The sequence below is a fragment of the Rhopalosiphum padi genome, chromosome 4, assembly GCF_020882245.1.
Source record: "Rhopalosiphum padi isolate XX-2018 chromosome 4, ASM2088224v1, whole genome shotgun sequence".
In the NCBI taxonomy this organism is placed as follows: Eukaryota; Metazoa; Arthropoda; class Insecta; order Hemiptera; family Aphididae; genus Rhopalosiphum; species Rhopalosiphum padi.
This window is the reverse complement of record NC_083600.1, coordinates 30,224,513-30,237,432: the sequence shown is the minus strand read 5'-3', so window position 1 is coordinate 30,237,432 and position 12,920 is coordinate 30,224,513. Positions and strand designations below refer to the sequence as shown.

Here is a 12,920-nt window from a genome sequence, read left to right as displayed (position 1 = left end):
TTATATTATATCATAATATTTTGGAAATTTTCTATGAATTTTGCTAATAACTATTGATTGAAAATTAAATATTTCAATTTTTCATACAATTTTTTTTTTAATACGCTTTATTTTGATTTACATTTGTGATTAGTGATTGTTTTCTTTAATATTATAAAAGTATTTAAAATTGTAGTGACAATAAAAAATACAAAATACTTACATTATAATACTATTATATATACTTATTTAAGTATTAAATATAGTAACATCGATCATGTTATCAAATGCATTAATATATTATCATCAATAGTTGAGTTAAAAGAAATTCAACGTTTCACATGAAATATTTCAGACTTCAAACGCTATTTATAATAAGATAATTCTTGATATTTTTTTTATTATACTCGTTTAATAGTGTAATACTAATATTCGCCAAACGATAATGTTATTATTTTAGCAAAGGTTAAATTTATATAATATTATCGCATTTATTATAAATTAATGTTATAGAAGACATTTTTTTATACAACCATGATCTGATTTTACATGCCAAATCTTAAGTATCATTATCTGTGGTTATATAATAGGGTTTTATGTCGACGTTTCAAAGTTTCATCAACTTGATTTATTTAACATTTTAAAGCCGAAATTAAATTAGTAATAATTACCCCTTATGTCAAAATATTATTATATCATTATCATATGGTATGGGACGCAAGAACACCGAGGTATCTCATTAATATGAGCGATATTAGGTAAACATTTTTCGTATGAAACGTTTCACGGGTGCGATGCAATTCGTCGTTGGCGAGTGTAATGTGATGATGACGTTTACAAAGAGGGTGCCACGCGCCCACGTGGACATTTCGGTGTGCGCGGAATACAATTCAAATAAGTTCAGATTGTACGCCACTAAAATCCGCCGATCATCTGTTGCGTGCGGTGCCGGGGCCGTCGACTATAATAATACTGTGCACCTCCTCTTCGTACGCCACATCGTCGTCGTAGTTGCCCCCAACCCAGTCCCCCCGCTAGAGGTCGACTTGGTCTCGGTAAGCCGACGGCCGGTGCCGGTCACACCGGCGCCCGACTCTCGTCGCCTACAGCGTACTCAATATTTATATCGTACAAACTCGTGTCGCACCTGCTGGGACCCTGGTAAGTGGCGTACGCGTTCGCCGACACAACGCAACTCGGCAGAATGTTTTCGACGACGACGGCGTCGTCGGCGCTCGCTCGACCGTTCTGCGATCCTGGTACAAGTCCGGGCGGTATGCATTTCATACGGGTGTAGCTCGTGGTTTTTGAAAATCCGAGGGAAACACATTCGTGCACGCGTGTTGTAGTTGACGACGTCGCCGCCGCGCCTGGTTGGAAATAATGGTAAAAACACATACACATGAAAAAAAAATATTCCATCGACGAGTCTCTCCGTGATTGGAATGTATTTTTTTCACAATTACCGCGGCGGTCTCATCCTATGTTGGCTATGTCCTATAGGTTATAGAATCGTCTCCATCCTATCTATTTATTTACCTCTCACGCCGGACAAATTTTTTTCCGCTCGTAACGCTTTTTTTTTCACCGAGGTAGATCCGGTAAGTATGGCTACCAGGGCAACATGCGACTAGAGCTGCGATTTCGTAGCTTACTATACCAAAAATCTGATAATATATAATATTCTGCGAAAATATATTTTTTTTTCATATACGGACAAAATATAACAAGTTTTTGCGATTCATCGGGGATTCAGGGGCTCATAGAGTATGATAATAATAATTGTATATACATATATCAACTTTAATAAATCATTAAAATTGTATATTGATATTTTTATTTCGTAAAACATATTTTCTAAATGTTTATTTTTATTGTTAGAGATAAATACAAATATCACAAATTTTAAGAGAAAAAATGCAAGTAATTGCTATTTACATGGTTCTATAGAAAATTAAAATCAAACCATTTCAACGATTATATATAATATCTAACTTTACACAAAAACATGCCTCGTAGAATAGGTATTCGGAATCTGGTAATTTTTATTGTTATTTATTTTTTTTTTTTTGAAAGAGGATAATAATTTGAATGAAACGTATTGGATTACATTTTTGCAAAGTAACCTAATTAATCAAACATAATAAATTATTAATTAACTTACGACAGAAAAATATATTTTAATAATTTATAATCTATAAACGTTTACTATAACTTTTGAAAATACATTTTTTTAAATGGAGTCCAATGTGAGTGCATAAATTGTTTATTTTTTTAAAAAAAAGATTGAAATATGATTATTTGACCAAGACTTGAAAATATTTTTTTACCACGAATCTGCAAGTGTTTATTTTAAAACAAAATGTTTATTGTATTAATATATCATAAATATATATATGCTATATATTATATATATTCACAAATATGTATATGGTTGCATACTATTCTAATGTCTATATATATATGTTATTATGTACACATTTTAAATTCACAAAGGTATACCTACTTACACTTATCAAATTATATAAATGCCATTGTTAGTTATTGAAATTATTTATTTTTATAAATATTATATTTTTATTTAACCATTAAAGTATAACTACACATACGTATAATATTAAAATAATACGTATACAATGATGTTACCGCCTTACCAGCAATGTATAAAAAACGGCATAGTATCTTGTATATTATATTATTTTTATTTTATACTTAATAATAACCAATAGACATTAAAAATTGTACATATATAAAAACGTATAGTTATGGTATATAATATAAATTATTTATTCTATTGTTTTATAGTTAAAAACTTTAAAAAAAATTGTGTTAATTAAATACCAATGAAGCTCATAATTTATTTGTAACTATATTATTTACTTTTGTACTTTCTGTATAAATATAATATAATATCCATATTATTTTATTATTGTTGAATAATAATTTAGTTTGTGATTGCAATATTGCATGGAGCGATTAATGTATTTATGTAAACGAATTTCTATTGGTTAATTTGTGAGGCAATATTTTATATGACCAACCATTATTTTTTCATAGATCATGGTGATAATCTGTGTTTGAATAATAGAATCATACTTTAAATTAATGTAAATAGTAATATTATGAGTCATTAAATAATATATACCGTTGTCAGTGTTGGTAAACTATACTGGCTTATTTTTTTTGGTTTATGAACGTCAACATATTGTTTCTCTGTAGATATAGAACCCATATATTATATTAAATTATTTTACATGGCGTAACTGCGTAAGTAGAAAATATGTGACAGCTGGATGATGGTTATACTTTAATCCGGGAAATCGTCTAGTATATAGATATAATAAAAAAACATAAAATCGGAAATAAATTACTAGCCACGATAAGTTCTGTTTAGAAAACAAAAGGCGCACTAATTATTTATATGGTATATTGGTATATAATAATATAATAATATCGAATCATCGTATAAATGTTTGATATTTTTCAAAGTATCATTTATGTCATTTTTTGCTCCAGACCGCCGTGTTTAAATCGGAAATAACTAAACCAGCGTGAATGCCGCTGTATCATTATATGTAAAATATTCACCAGCCTTAGATTCCTCAGTCCGAGCTATAGAAATATATTGCTCTACATTTTCTCAACGTCTGGGACCATAAAATATGTTTTTACTCAGAGTTCAACATTTTCCCTGTCGGTGATTTGTTTATTTTAGACTGATTGGAATTCATTCCACATTTCTAGAAATGCGGACATTAATTTTTGTGTATTTTGATTAAAGCTAATACTAATATTATGTACCTAGCCTTGCCTAGTAAGGGTATTAAACCAGAGGCCGATAATGTGCGCTTGGTTTCTTGGAAAATGTTAATTAATAATCAATATTATATAAATTATTGTTATTAATATATTATTTTGATTGTAATTTGTAGGACTGGAAACGCGAAATCTCGCATTGCGTCCACCGAACCGTGCAACGCGGGAACTGGCGGTTTTGGCAGCGGCGGCGACGCTCTACACTTTCTGTGGTCCTGGTACCGAGTTCCCCCGAATTTCGTTAGTTTTGTGTCGTTGACGTCGTTGACGGCCAATGACGGGCACGTAATAATCATTATTATTGTTGTTGCTGTATTGTCGTTGTTGTTTGTCGTCGTCCGTTTCGATTACGAAACGCAGTCGTCACCGTCAGACGCTGACGCTCGCCGAAATGGGTCGGCAAATATTAATAATAGTAATAACAAACAGTATTAATTGATTTCGGCGAATAAATTTTTGCCCGGCGCGTCTGGCTAATCAGGGGATCATGAACTCGACGCAGACGTATCCGCGGACGCACGCCACACGCAACCGAATTGCCCGTGCGCAGGCAACAGGATACCAGCCGGCTGGCTCCGATTCACGATGCGCGATGCGGGCGAATGAAAAAAAAAAAATTTGAGCTCATGACAATAATAATATTATTATTATTATAACAAGACGTGTACTTGCATAACTCGTATGCATATTATTATTTATTATAATTTCATTACGTTCCCATAACCGTATAATATAGGTTTACCAAGTATAATGTAATGCAGTGTGGAGTTACAAAATAATAATATAATGAACATAATATTCTCTCATGTAGTCATAATAATAATAATAATAATAATAATATGTGCAGATATATAGATTGTAGGTGTACAATATATACTCGCACATAATATAATATATTATTATATCTCGTATATAAACACCACTATATTCATAATTTATAATACATTTTGTTCAGTCTTGTATCTAGAATTTATTGGAGTGTGAGCGGCGGAAGGGGTGCCCCAAAAAAGATTTGGGAAATGCTTAGCGTATACAATATATATATTATATATAGGTTCGTATGTTTTATGATGTTACCGATACAGACCATATTTGTTATAAAAAAAGTACATTAAATTATCTAATATAAAATAATATTTATAAATTATAAATCATATGGGTTGGCGTATATTTTGCTATATTATACTATATACAGTGTATGTATATCAGCTATAAAAGATGATCGAACACATTTGTCATCTTTTTCGGAAGGGAGATGAACTGCTAACTATCTAACAACCACTGAATACGCGACTATATTTTTATATTATTTGTTTTTGTAAAGTAAATATTTTCATATAATTTGATGTTCTGTTTGGCTGTCCTCGTATATTTTTTTACATTTATTCAATTTTCTACATGTTTCTATTTTTTGTATACATTATTTATGGTTATGGCTAAGCTCCTCCTCAAATATTTTCATCGAAAATCCAAGTATATAAATTGGTACCAAGAGTCAAAAACTAATTTCTTCAATGTTACAAAAAATTGGATAAGTTTAATCTACCCATATTTGACCAAATAAGACTTTGGTATTGCATGATGTGTGTTATCAATTTATCAAAACATTACATTGGAATCTAATTATAATTAAAAGACAGACAATTTTTGTTACAAAAAATGAAAGTTATAATAAGTATGTATAGAACTATATACCTATACTTATTATTAATTAATGTGAAATTGAATTTGTAAAAACCCTCTTTTTATTATATAAACTTATAGTAAAGATGCATATACGGTACATTTTTACATATACAATTTGTATATGGATTAACAAATATATGAGTACCACAGTACCCTAACAATTTGGTCATATATAATTGCAACTCTCATCCCCACACGAATGTCATGTATCAGAGGTCGGGAATCTTTTCGTAGGAAAGAGCTATTTTTTCAAAAAAATACTAAACCATGATGTCCACTGTCCAGGGAGCCGCACAAGGTTTGAACGACCTTTTTTTTTTTAGTTGTAGTTATTAGTAGAGATTATATAGAATATTAGAATAAAGATAGTATTATTATTTCATTGAGAAATTGGTAGGCATTAAAAACATAATAATACGTCTTAAATTTAGAAAATATAGAAAAACATTATTTCGTTAATTCACTATTATTAGGTATTATTGTTAATATCAATATATAATATCATTTCAATCCTTTAATTTCTTTAACTCGAACGTTTATCGTTCAATTACATTATTTAAATAATACAAGTGTATATACCTGCGTACACACACATATATATATATAAATATATAAATATAATTAGTTTAGTTTAATTATATCAACTGTTGTTACAGTTTTTTTTGTTGATAAGTATTTATATTAAGTTTGTGATGAACATATTATGAATTATTTACTTATTAAGTAACAACGAGAAAATCAGAAAATGTTTAATTTAATGTTGTTAAAATAAAATAATATGTTGAAATAATATTATCAATTAATTAGCATTTAATTAATAAATACCAAAATTAAATTGAATAAATTTAATAACTGTTTTTCGAAAATTAAAAAAAATTTTGTTTATAACATTGATACACTCAGAAATGAGTGAAAATATACTGAACAATTGCTTTTTTCTTTACAATATGATTCTCGTCTTATACGAAACAGTTAAAGTTTACGTTCAAACAGACTATAATATATAAAAATCAAGATCGAATGACCTACAGCGATTCAAAGCTAAAAAGGGTACCTATTTATTCAAACGGATTAAAAAGTGAATTTAAATGACTTATGGTAAGTTTAGTGTAAAAAGGTACTGGTGACGTTCTATATATTATGACGATTATAAAAAGACTGTCAAAAATAACTGTGTATAATACTTTAATATAATATAATAAATAATATTATACAATATTAATAAAATATAAGTACTATACATATAGTAATCACTCTTAAGGCTGTAATATTGACTACCTAATCTTGTTGGGACAAGTTTAAGGAGGGTGGTGATGAGGAGGATCACATTTAAGCTCTTTAAACTAGATTTTTTTTTAATATTTCAATGATATAATGCTTTAGCCGTTATATATTTTTATAAAATATAAGTTAAATGCCGGTGTTGGATCCTTATCGAAGAATTAAATTATATTATATTGCATAATGGGTTTATAGCTATTTTAATATTGTTTTTCCTTTCGACGATATAGTTCTTTTGAATGAATGTCTGTAGTAGTAATATTAAGATATTTTTATATAGTATTGTATACAAATTAAAATATGGTCAACTATTATTATCATGTGGTTTTATGAAATATGAATCATTATTTTCATATTATTAGATAACACATTAGATTTCAGTATAAAATATACAAGTAGTAAAACTTCTACATTTTAATTCTCCTCCTTTGCGTATGAGTGGTGAAACTCTGTCTATGTGCATTTTTTAATGCTCGTCATGTTAAATTTAAATATTTAAAAAAAAAATGTACCTTTATATGGATAAAAAAAAAAACAAAAATTAGAAAAGATTTTTGGCTACCCCAAATATATTCAAAGATAAACGAGTTAATATGAAAACAATTAACTTGAATTTGTTAAGATGAGTCAAAGTTAATAACGTTAAGCTATACATTAATCCTTCTTGTTTTTTTTTTGTTTATTTCTTACACAAATACATAGTAATAAAATATACAAATAATATGAAACGACACAAAAATATAAGATATATTAAATTATACTTATTTTAACATAGTTTAATTGTATAATAAGTCTATTTATCATACAAATATATAATATATCATACTTATATGGGTCAAAACTCAAAAGTTATAGTTCTTCTAGAAGTTAAAAACATCATAAAGTCTACATTTTTTGTTTAAAATATAAAACACGCTTTTTGTTTTTAATTTTATTAAAACATCAGATGGTAAATATATATTAACTAATTATTTTTATTATGCTTGTTACAAAATTGTAAATATGATAAATTATTTATGTTTTATTTCTATGTTATATTATAATACCTATATTAATGGTTGTTATATAATTTAGCTCTATTTTTATTACAGCAATTATTTCACTTATGAATTTTTAAATTTTTTAAATATTTATTTAAAGTTTTGAGTGTGATCTATATACTTAATTAATAATAAACTAGAAATATAAGATATAAATTTACCTAAGGAATTATCATGGATAGGTAAGAACAAAATTCCTTGTTTTATTTAGGAATTGATATTATTTTCTAGTATAGTTATTATTATGATAATGTCTAATAAATTTGAGAAATTATACTAAAATGTCTAAAAATAATTATATAAATTAGATAATAATATCATGGATCAATGTTTAATACTCTTTATAGGTTATATAATAACCGGTAATAAAGGGGCAATTTTTTTTCAAATAACATTTATATAATGATACAATTAATTATCATTCAAATTTATTTTAAAATTGTAAACTACGATTACTATAGGTATTTCGAGTTATATATTTTATTATTAGCTTGGTAAGCACATTTATTATTTTTTATTGGTACCTATTACATTTAATTTTTCAATTCAATTTTAAAAAATATTGTGGTCTAGTTTTACACTGATACTGTCTATAAACCTACCTGATTTAATTTCATATTTTTGATATTTATTTAACGAATTTTGTAATTTTAATTTTTAATTTTCTCATAATAAATTATTATACTTAATAATAGTATAAAAATTACATAGAAACGTTCATAAAACTTTTATTCAATAATATTACTTACGATAACTAAGATAATTTACAAAAGTGATGTTTATTATTATAAATTATTATTATTATAAATTTTAAATATTGATACTATTTTTATCCTATTATTTAAACCAGTGGTGGCCAAACTTTTTTTTACCTCTGGCCATAAAATTTTTTTTTTTTTACGTAAATATAAAATATTATAGTTCTTTTGTGGGCCAGATATTAAATGATGGTGGGCCATAGTTTGGCCACCACTGATTTAAACAATTAACAATACTTTATTATACACTGTTGTGTTATTATTATTTTTATTACATTTTACCAATTTCATTAAAAATAAACATTATTAAATAAAATAATTGATGAGACTGTCATATTATTCATTTAAAAAAAAGTCAACTTACCCACGCCAAAGTGCCTTTAATGAAAGTTCTTAACATCCATTCACAATTAACCCAACGCTAACTGTACAGTTTATTATTCTTCCACTTACATGGTGTAATAAAAAAGTAAAAGTAAAAAAAAATATATTTTACTAAAGTTGTTGGTTATGAGTTATGATAAATTTGTGAAAATATATCACTTAATGGTTTATTAAATGCCATAAAAAAAGATCAAGGGATAATTAATTTTTTTTCTTACAGCACATTTATCAAAAAAATATAATAGAAGAAAACAGTAAAGTAGAAAACATGTATAAATTAACTTAGTTCAAAAATAATAACTAATAAGTCATATTTAAAAGGGAATAAGTAAAATAACATTTTTTTATGAAAATATCATATTATAATATCGAAAATATTTTGATTTTTTCGATTTAAAATGAATTCACGTTTAATGGATCATTCAAAGGAATGATTAAAATAATATTAAACACTTTTGAATCTTTAAATGTTTTTTTTTTAATTTATGAAAGTAGTATTTTTGACTTAATCTTTTTTGTCCACCTACCGACCAATTATTCGTTTTCGTACGACATTAACGACATATTTTCCATGAAATTTCTTATTACTCACGGATAGTATCTTAATTATTGTTATAATATTATGGTTGTTATACTTATAGTTATAATATATTATCAAAAGTACACGCCTTTACCCTTGCATTGTAATCACTATAAGTAAATACCTATAAGTATGGCATGGATGTCGTAGTACTAAAAAAATAGTAAATTTGATTGCAGTATTGCACTTAAAATATTAAAAATAACAACGTTTTGTTATAATTCATAAATTTAGGTTTATTTTTATTTATCATTAATTCATTAATGTATTGTATATTTTATATATCACTGAATCATTAGTAAAAAAATTATAAACAATATATGTATTACTTAAAAAATATTATTGCATTGAACCGTAAATTATTTTTGTGTTAAATGTATAATCTTATCTGTACGCATTGCAAATACGACAATCGCAGTATAACGAAACCGATAAGATTCTAAAATTAATCAAACTATCGTTTTGACTATACATATACAATAATATCAATAGACAATCAGTCATTTAAACTGCAATATATATCAATACATTATGTACTTCAGAATTAAAGCAATTTAACAATTTTATTTCATGATTTTTTTTATAAAACCGTTTAAAAAGTATCAAAAAAGTAAAATTATGTAAAAAACTTTAAAAAATTGTTAAATTTTTTTTTATAAATGAGTAAATTCTATAAAATTGCAATAAAAATCCGAAAATTTCAGAAAATTGCACTTAAAACTTTTAGATTTTAGTTCGTACTTGCATGATACACATTTTAAACTCACTTAGCAATTAATTGAAAAAGTAGAAAAAAGTTGCAAATGCAACAACATCCGTGCCCTAGCTGCTTATGAGTAATAATAGGTATTAACTTAATGTAATATTTAAAAAAATACATTTTAGTGTAATTATTTTTTATGTTTATATTATTATTTATTTTAATTTACATTGTATTCATAGTATTTTATGATAAAACAAAATACTATAAGGCTACAAAGTTATGTAGGTATATACTATTATAACTGTGGAAAGAATAACTTAACCAGCGATTATTTCATTGTGGTTATATACGTAATTATATAGTAATGATACCTATAGCTGGGAATAGAGGATAACTGTATTCCCCAAAGTGAAAAGTTCAAACGATTGAAGACAATATTTTTCATTTTTCATTATAATAATCAAAAAATGTTCAAACAACTATTAAATATTTTTACTTTCAAATTAAGTAATTCTACCTAGTAATTTAAATGAAAAAGCTTTTCAATACGCTTTCTTATATCATAACAAATTACATAATAACAGCTGGAATACTCCATGAGCTGATTAATATATCAATATTATTTTGCTATTATAATTTATAGTTAATAGGCATTATATTAAGTACGTCATATTATAACGAGTTACAACTCATAACGATGTTTGTTAATTAGGTAATTAACTCTTATACTTTTTATTTTTATTTTTATACATTTTTAAATTTTTAAAGTTTTATTATATAATATATAAAAGTCCGATAATTGAAAAAAAAATAAAACCTGTAAGACTAAACCTTAACAATCATTCATATTATATTATTACGATTTAAATATTATTATTACTAGAAAAACAAATTATTGTCAGCCAATAGTCAAGTTGGTGAGGAATATTTGAAAAAAAAAAAAGCCACGTCGGTAAGTTTTCTAATGTAACTGCATCTATTTTTTTTAAATTTTAACAATTTGTATACAAAGAAATTTGAAGCTTTTAATATATACTTAACTTGCAAATTTGGTTACTATTAGTTAATAATTTGGATAATTAAGACGAGAAAGTGAATATCACTACAACGAAGTGATTGTGAACCATTGCTGGAAATTTACTTATGCCACTGAAACCTTATATAATAATATACCTATTATAATATTATTATATGATAATAATGTAGCTATTGTTATTAAGTTAACTTTCTTATATGTTTCTCTGTTTTAAGCTCTTGTAAATAGAAGTCAATTTGACAATGTGTATGTTAGCTAGGCCACAATTATGCAAGATTAAAAGCAAGTTTGCTGTCATTACATGAGGTGGAACATGTTATACATGATTATATATCAAAATATACTTATAAAGTATCATCCAGTGTGCATCATTACAAATAAATTAATTAATATAAAATGAATGAGCATATTTATGGCGTGTATGTTTTGATAAAGTCTTATATCTGGATATGTATATTGTTTATTGAAAAAAAGTTTAATACTATAATCACATTCAATTTTTCGTATCTTGAAATATTTTAATCCTTTTTTGTCGCACTCATCCCACAGAAATTTGATCATTGTTGATACCACATTTATAGTAACTTTACTCTAAATCCACATCATAAAAGGTGTACAAACTGAATATAAAATTACAATATCCAATTTTACAACGCTGACAGTGAAAATTCATTGTATGAATATTGAACAATTAGATTTTTTTATTTATTATCATTAAGAGAGCATTTTACTAATATTTGATTTTTCTATTTAGCATTACAAAAACAAATTTTATTTGGTATTTTTTTCACATCTCAGGTTCAATTTTGAGTAAAAAATCACGTCTTAAGTGCAGTATGAGATTGAAATGTGAGATTTTTATCTATAGTAATAATGTTTATGTCAGTTTTATTATCTTAACCATATTTTAATTTTAAATGAAGTTAATGACATTAAACATAAGTACTTAATAATGCACTATATTATTTTATACTTAATTTTAAAACATGAGTTACTAAATAATACGTATTATTTTCTTGTGCAAATTAACACTATAGAAATTTTACATTATTATTTCAGAAAATAATGAAACGTTATTATTGATAATTATAATACATTATTATTATTATTATACTCATTTGTTGAGGGAAACGGAAAACTACTGCACAGCAAAAAGTTCCATTGCATACAATAGCCCAAAAATGAGATATTGTTATGCCAACCTTATTTTTATTACACCAAAAAAAAAAAATTATACACATAATATAGGTACTCACGAATTGTCGTTGTCGGACAGTGAAGTCGCAAGTATTGGAACAATTCCCGTAAATACGAATAATATTTAAATCGAAATCGAAACTGTCATAAAACAATTAATAGTTGTTTTAATGGTTGATATACCTAATATGATTATTATTTTTAATATTGAGATAACGACGTGAGACAAAACGTATATTAGCGACTATCGGCGGTGACTACCGACCGGTCAAAAAGTAACGTCGTAAACAATTTTTTATTTTTTCCTATCAAATATAGCGGTACGATTGTCGACGACAAATTGAAGATCACGCGCGCATTACGTCGTCACCACCGTCGCCGTCGTTGTCTGTCAGTCTTATAAACGTTTCAAGTCTTGGGAGACTGCTGTATAGTCGCAGCAGTGGCGCTTGGCTTGGCG

The 12,920-nt window shown here is 26.3% G+C and overlaps 1 protein-coding gene across 1 annotated transcript in view; it reads right to left on the bottom strand.

The window, feature by feature from the left end:
* LOC132930427 (rhodopsin-like) overlaps positions 1-12,920 on the bottom strand; it is a 39,995-nt gene extending 27,075 nt beyond the window's left edge. Inside the window, exon 1 of the mRNA XM_060996300.1 lies at positions 12,520-12,920. The gene's annotated coding sequence lies outside the window, so the exon portion shown is untranslated. The remainder of the gene's footprint in view (positions 1-12,519) is intronic.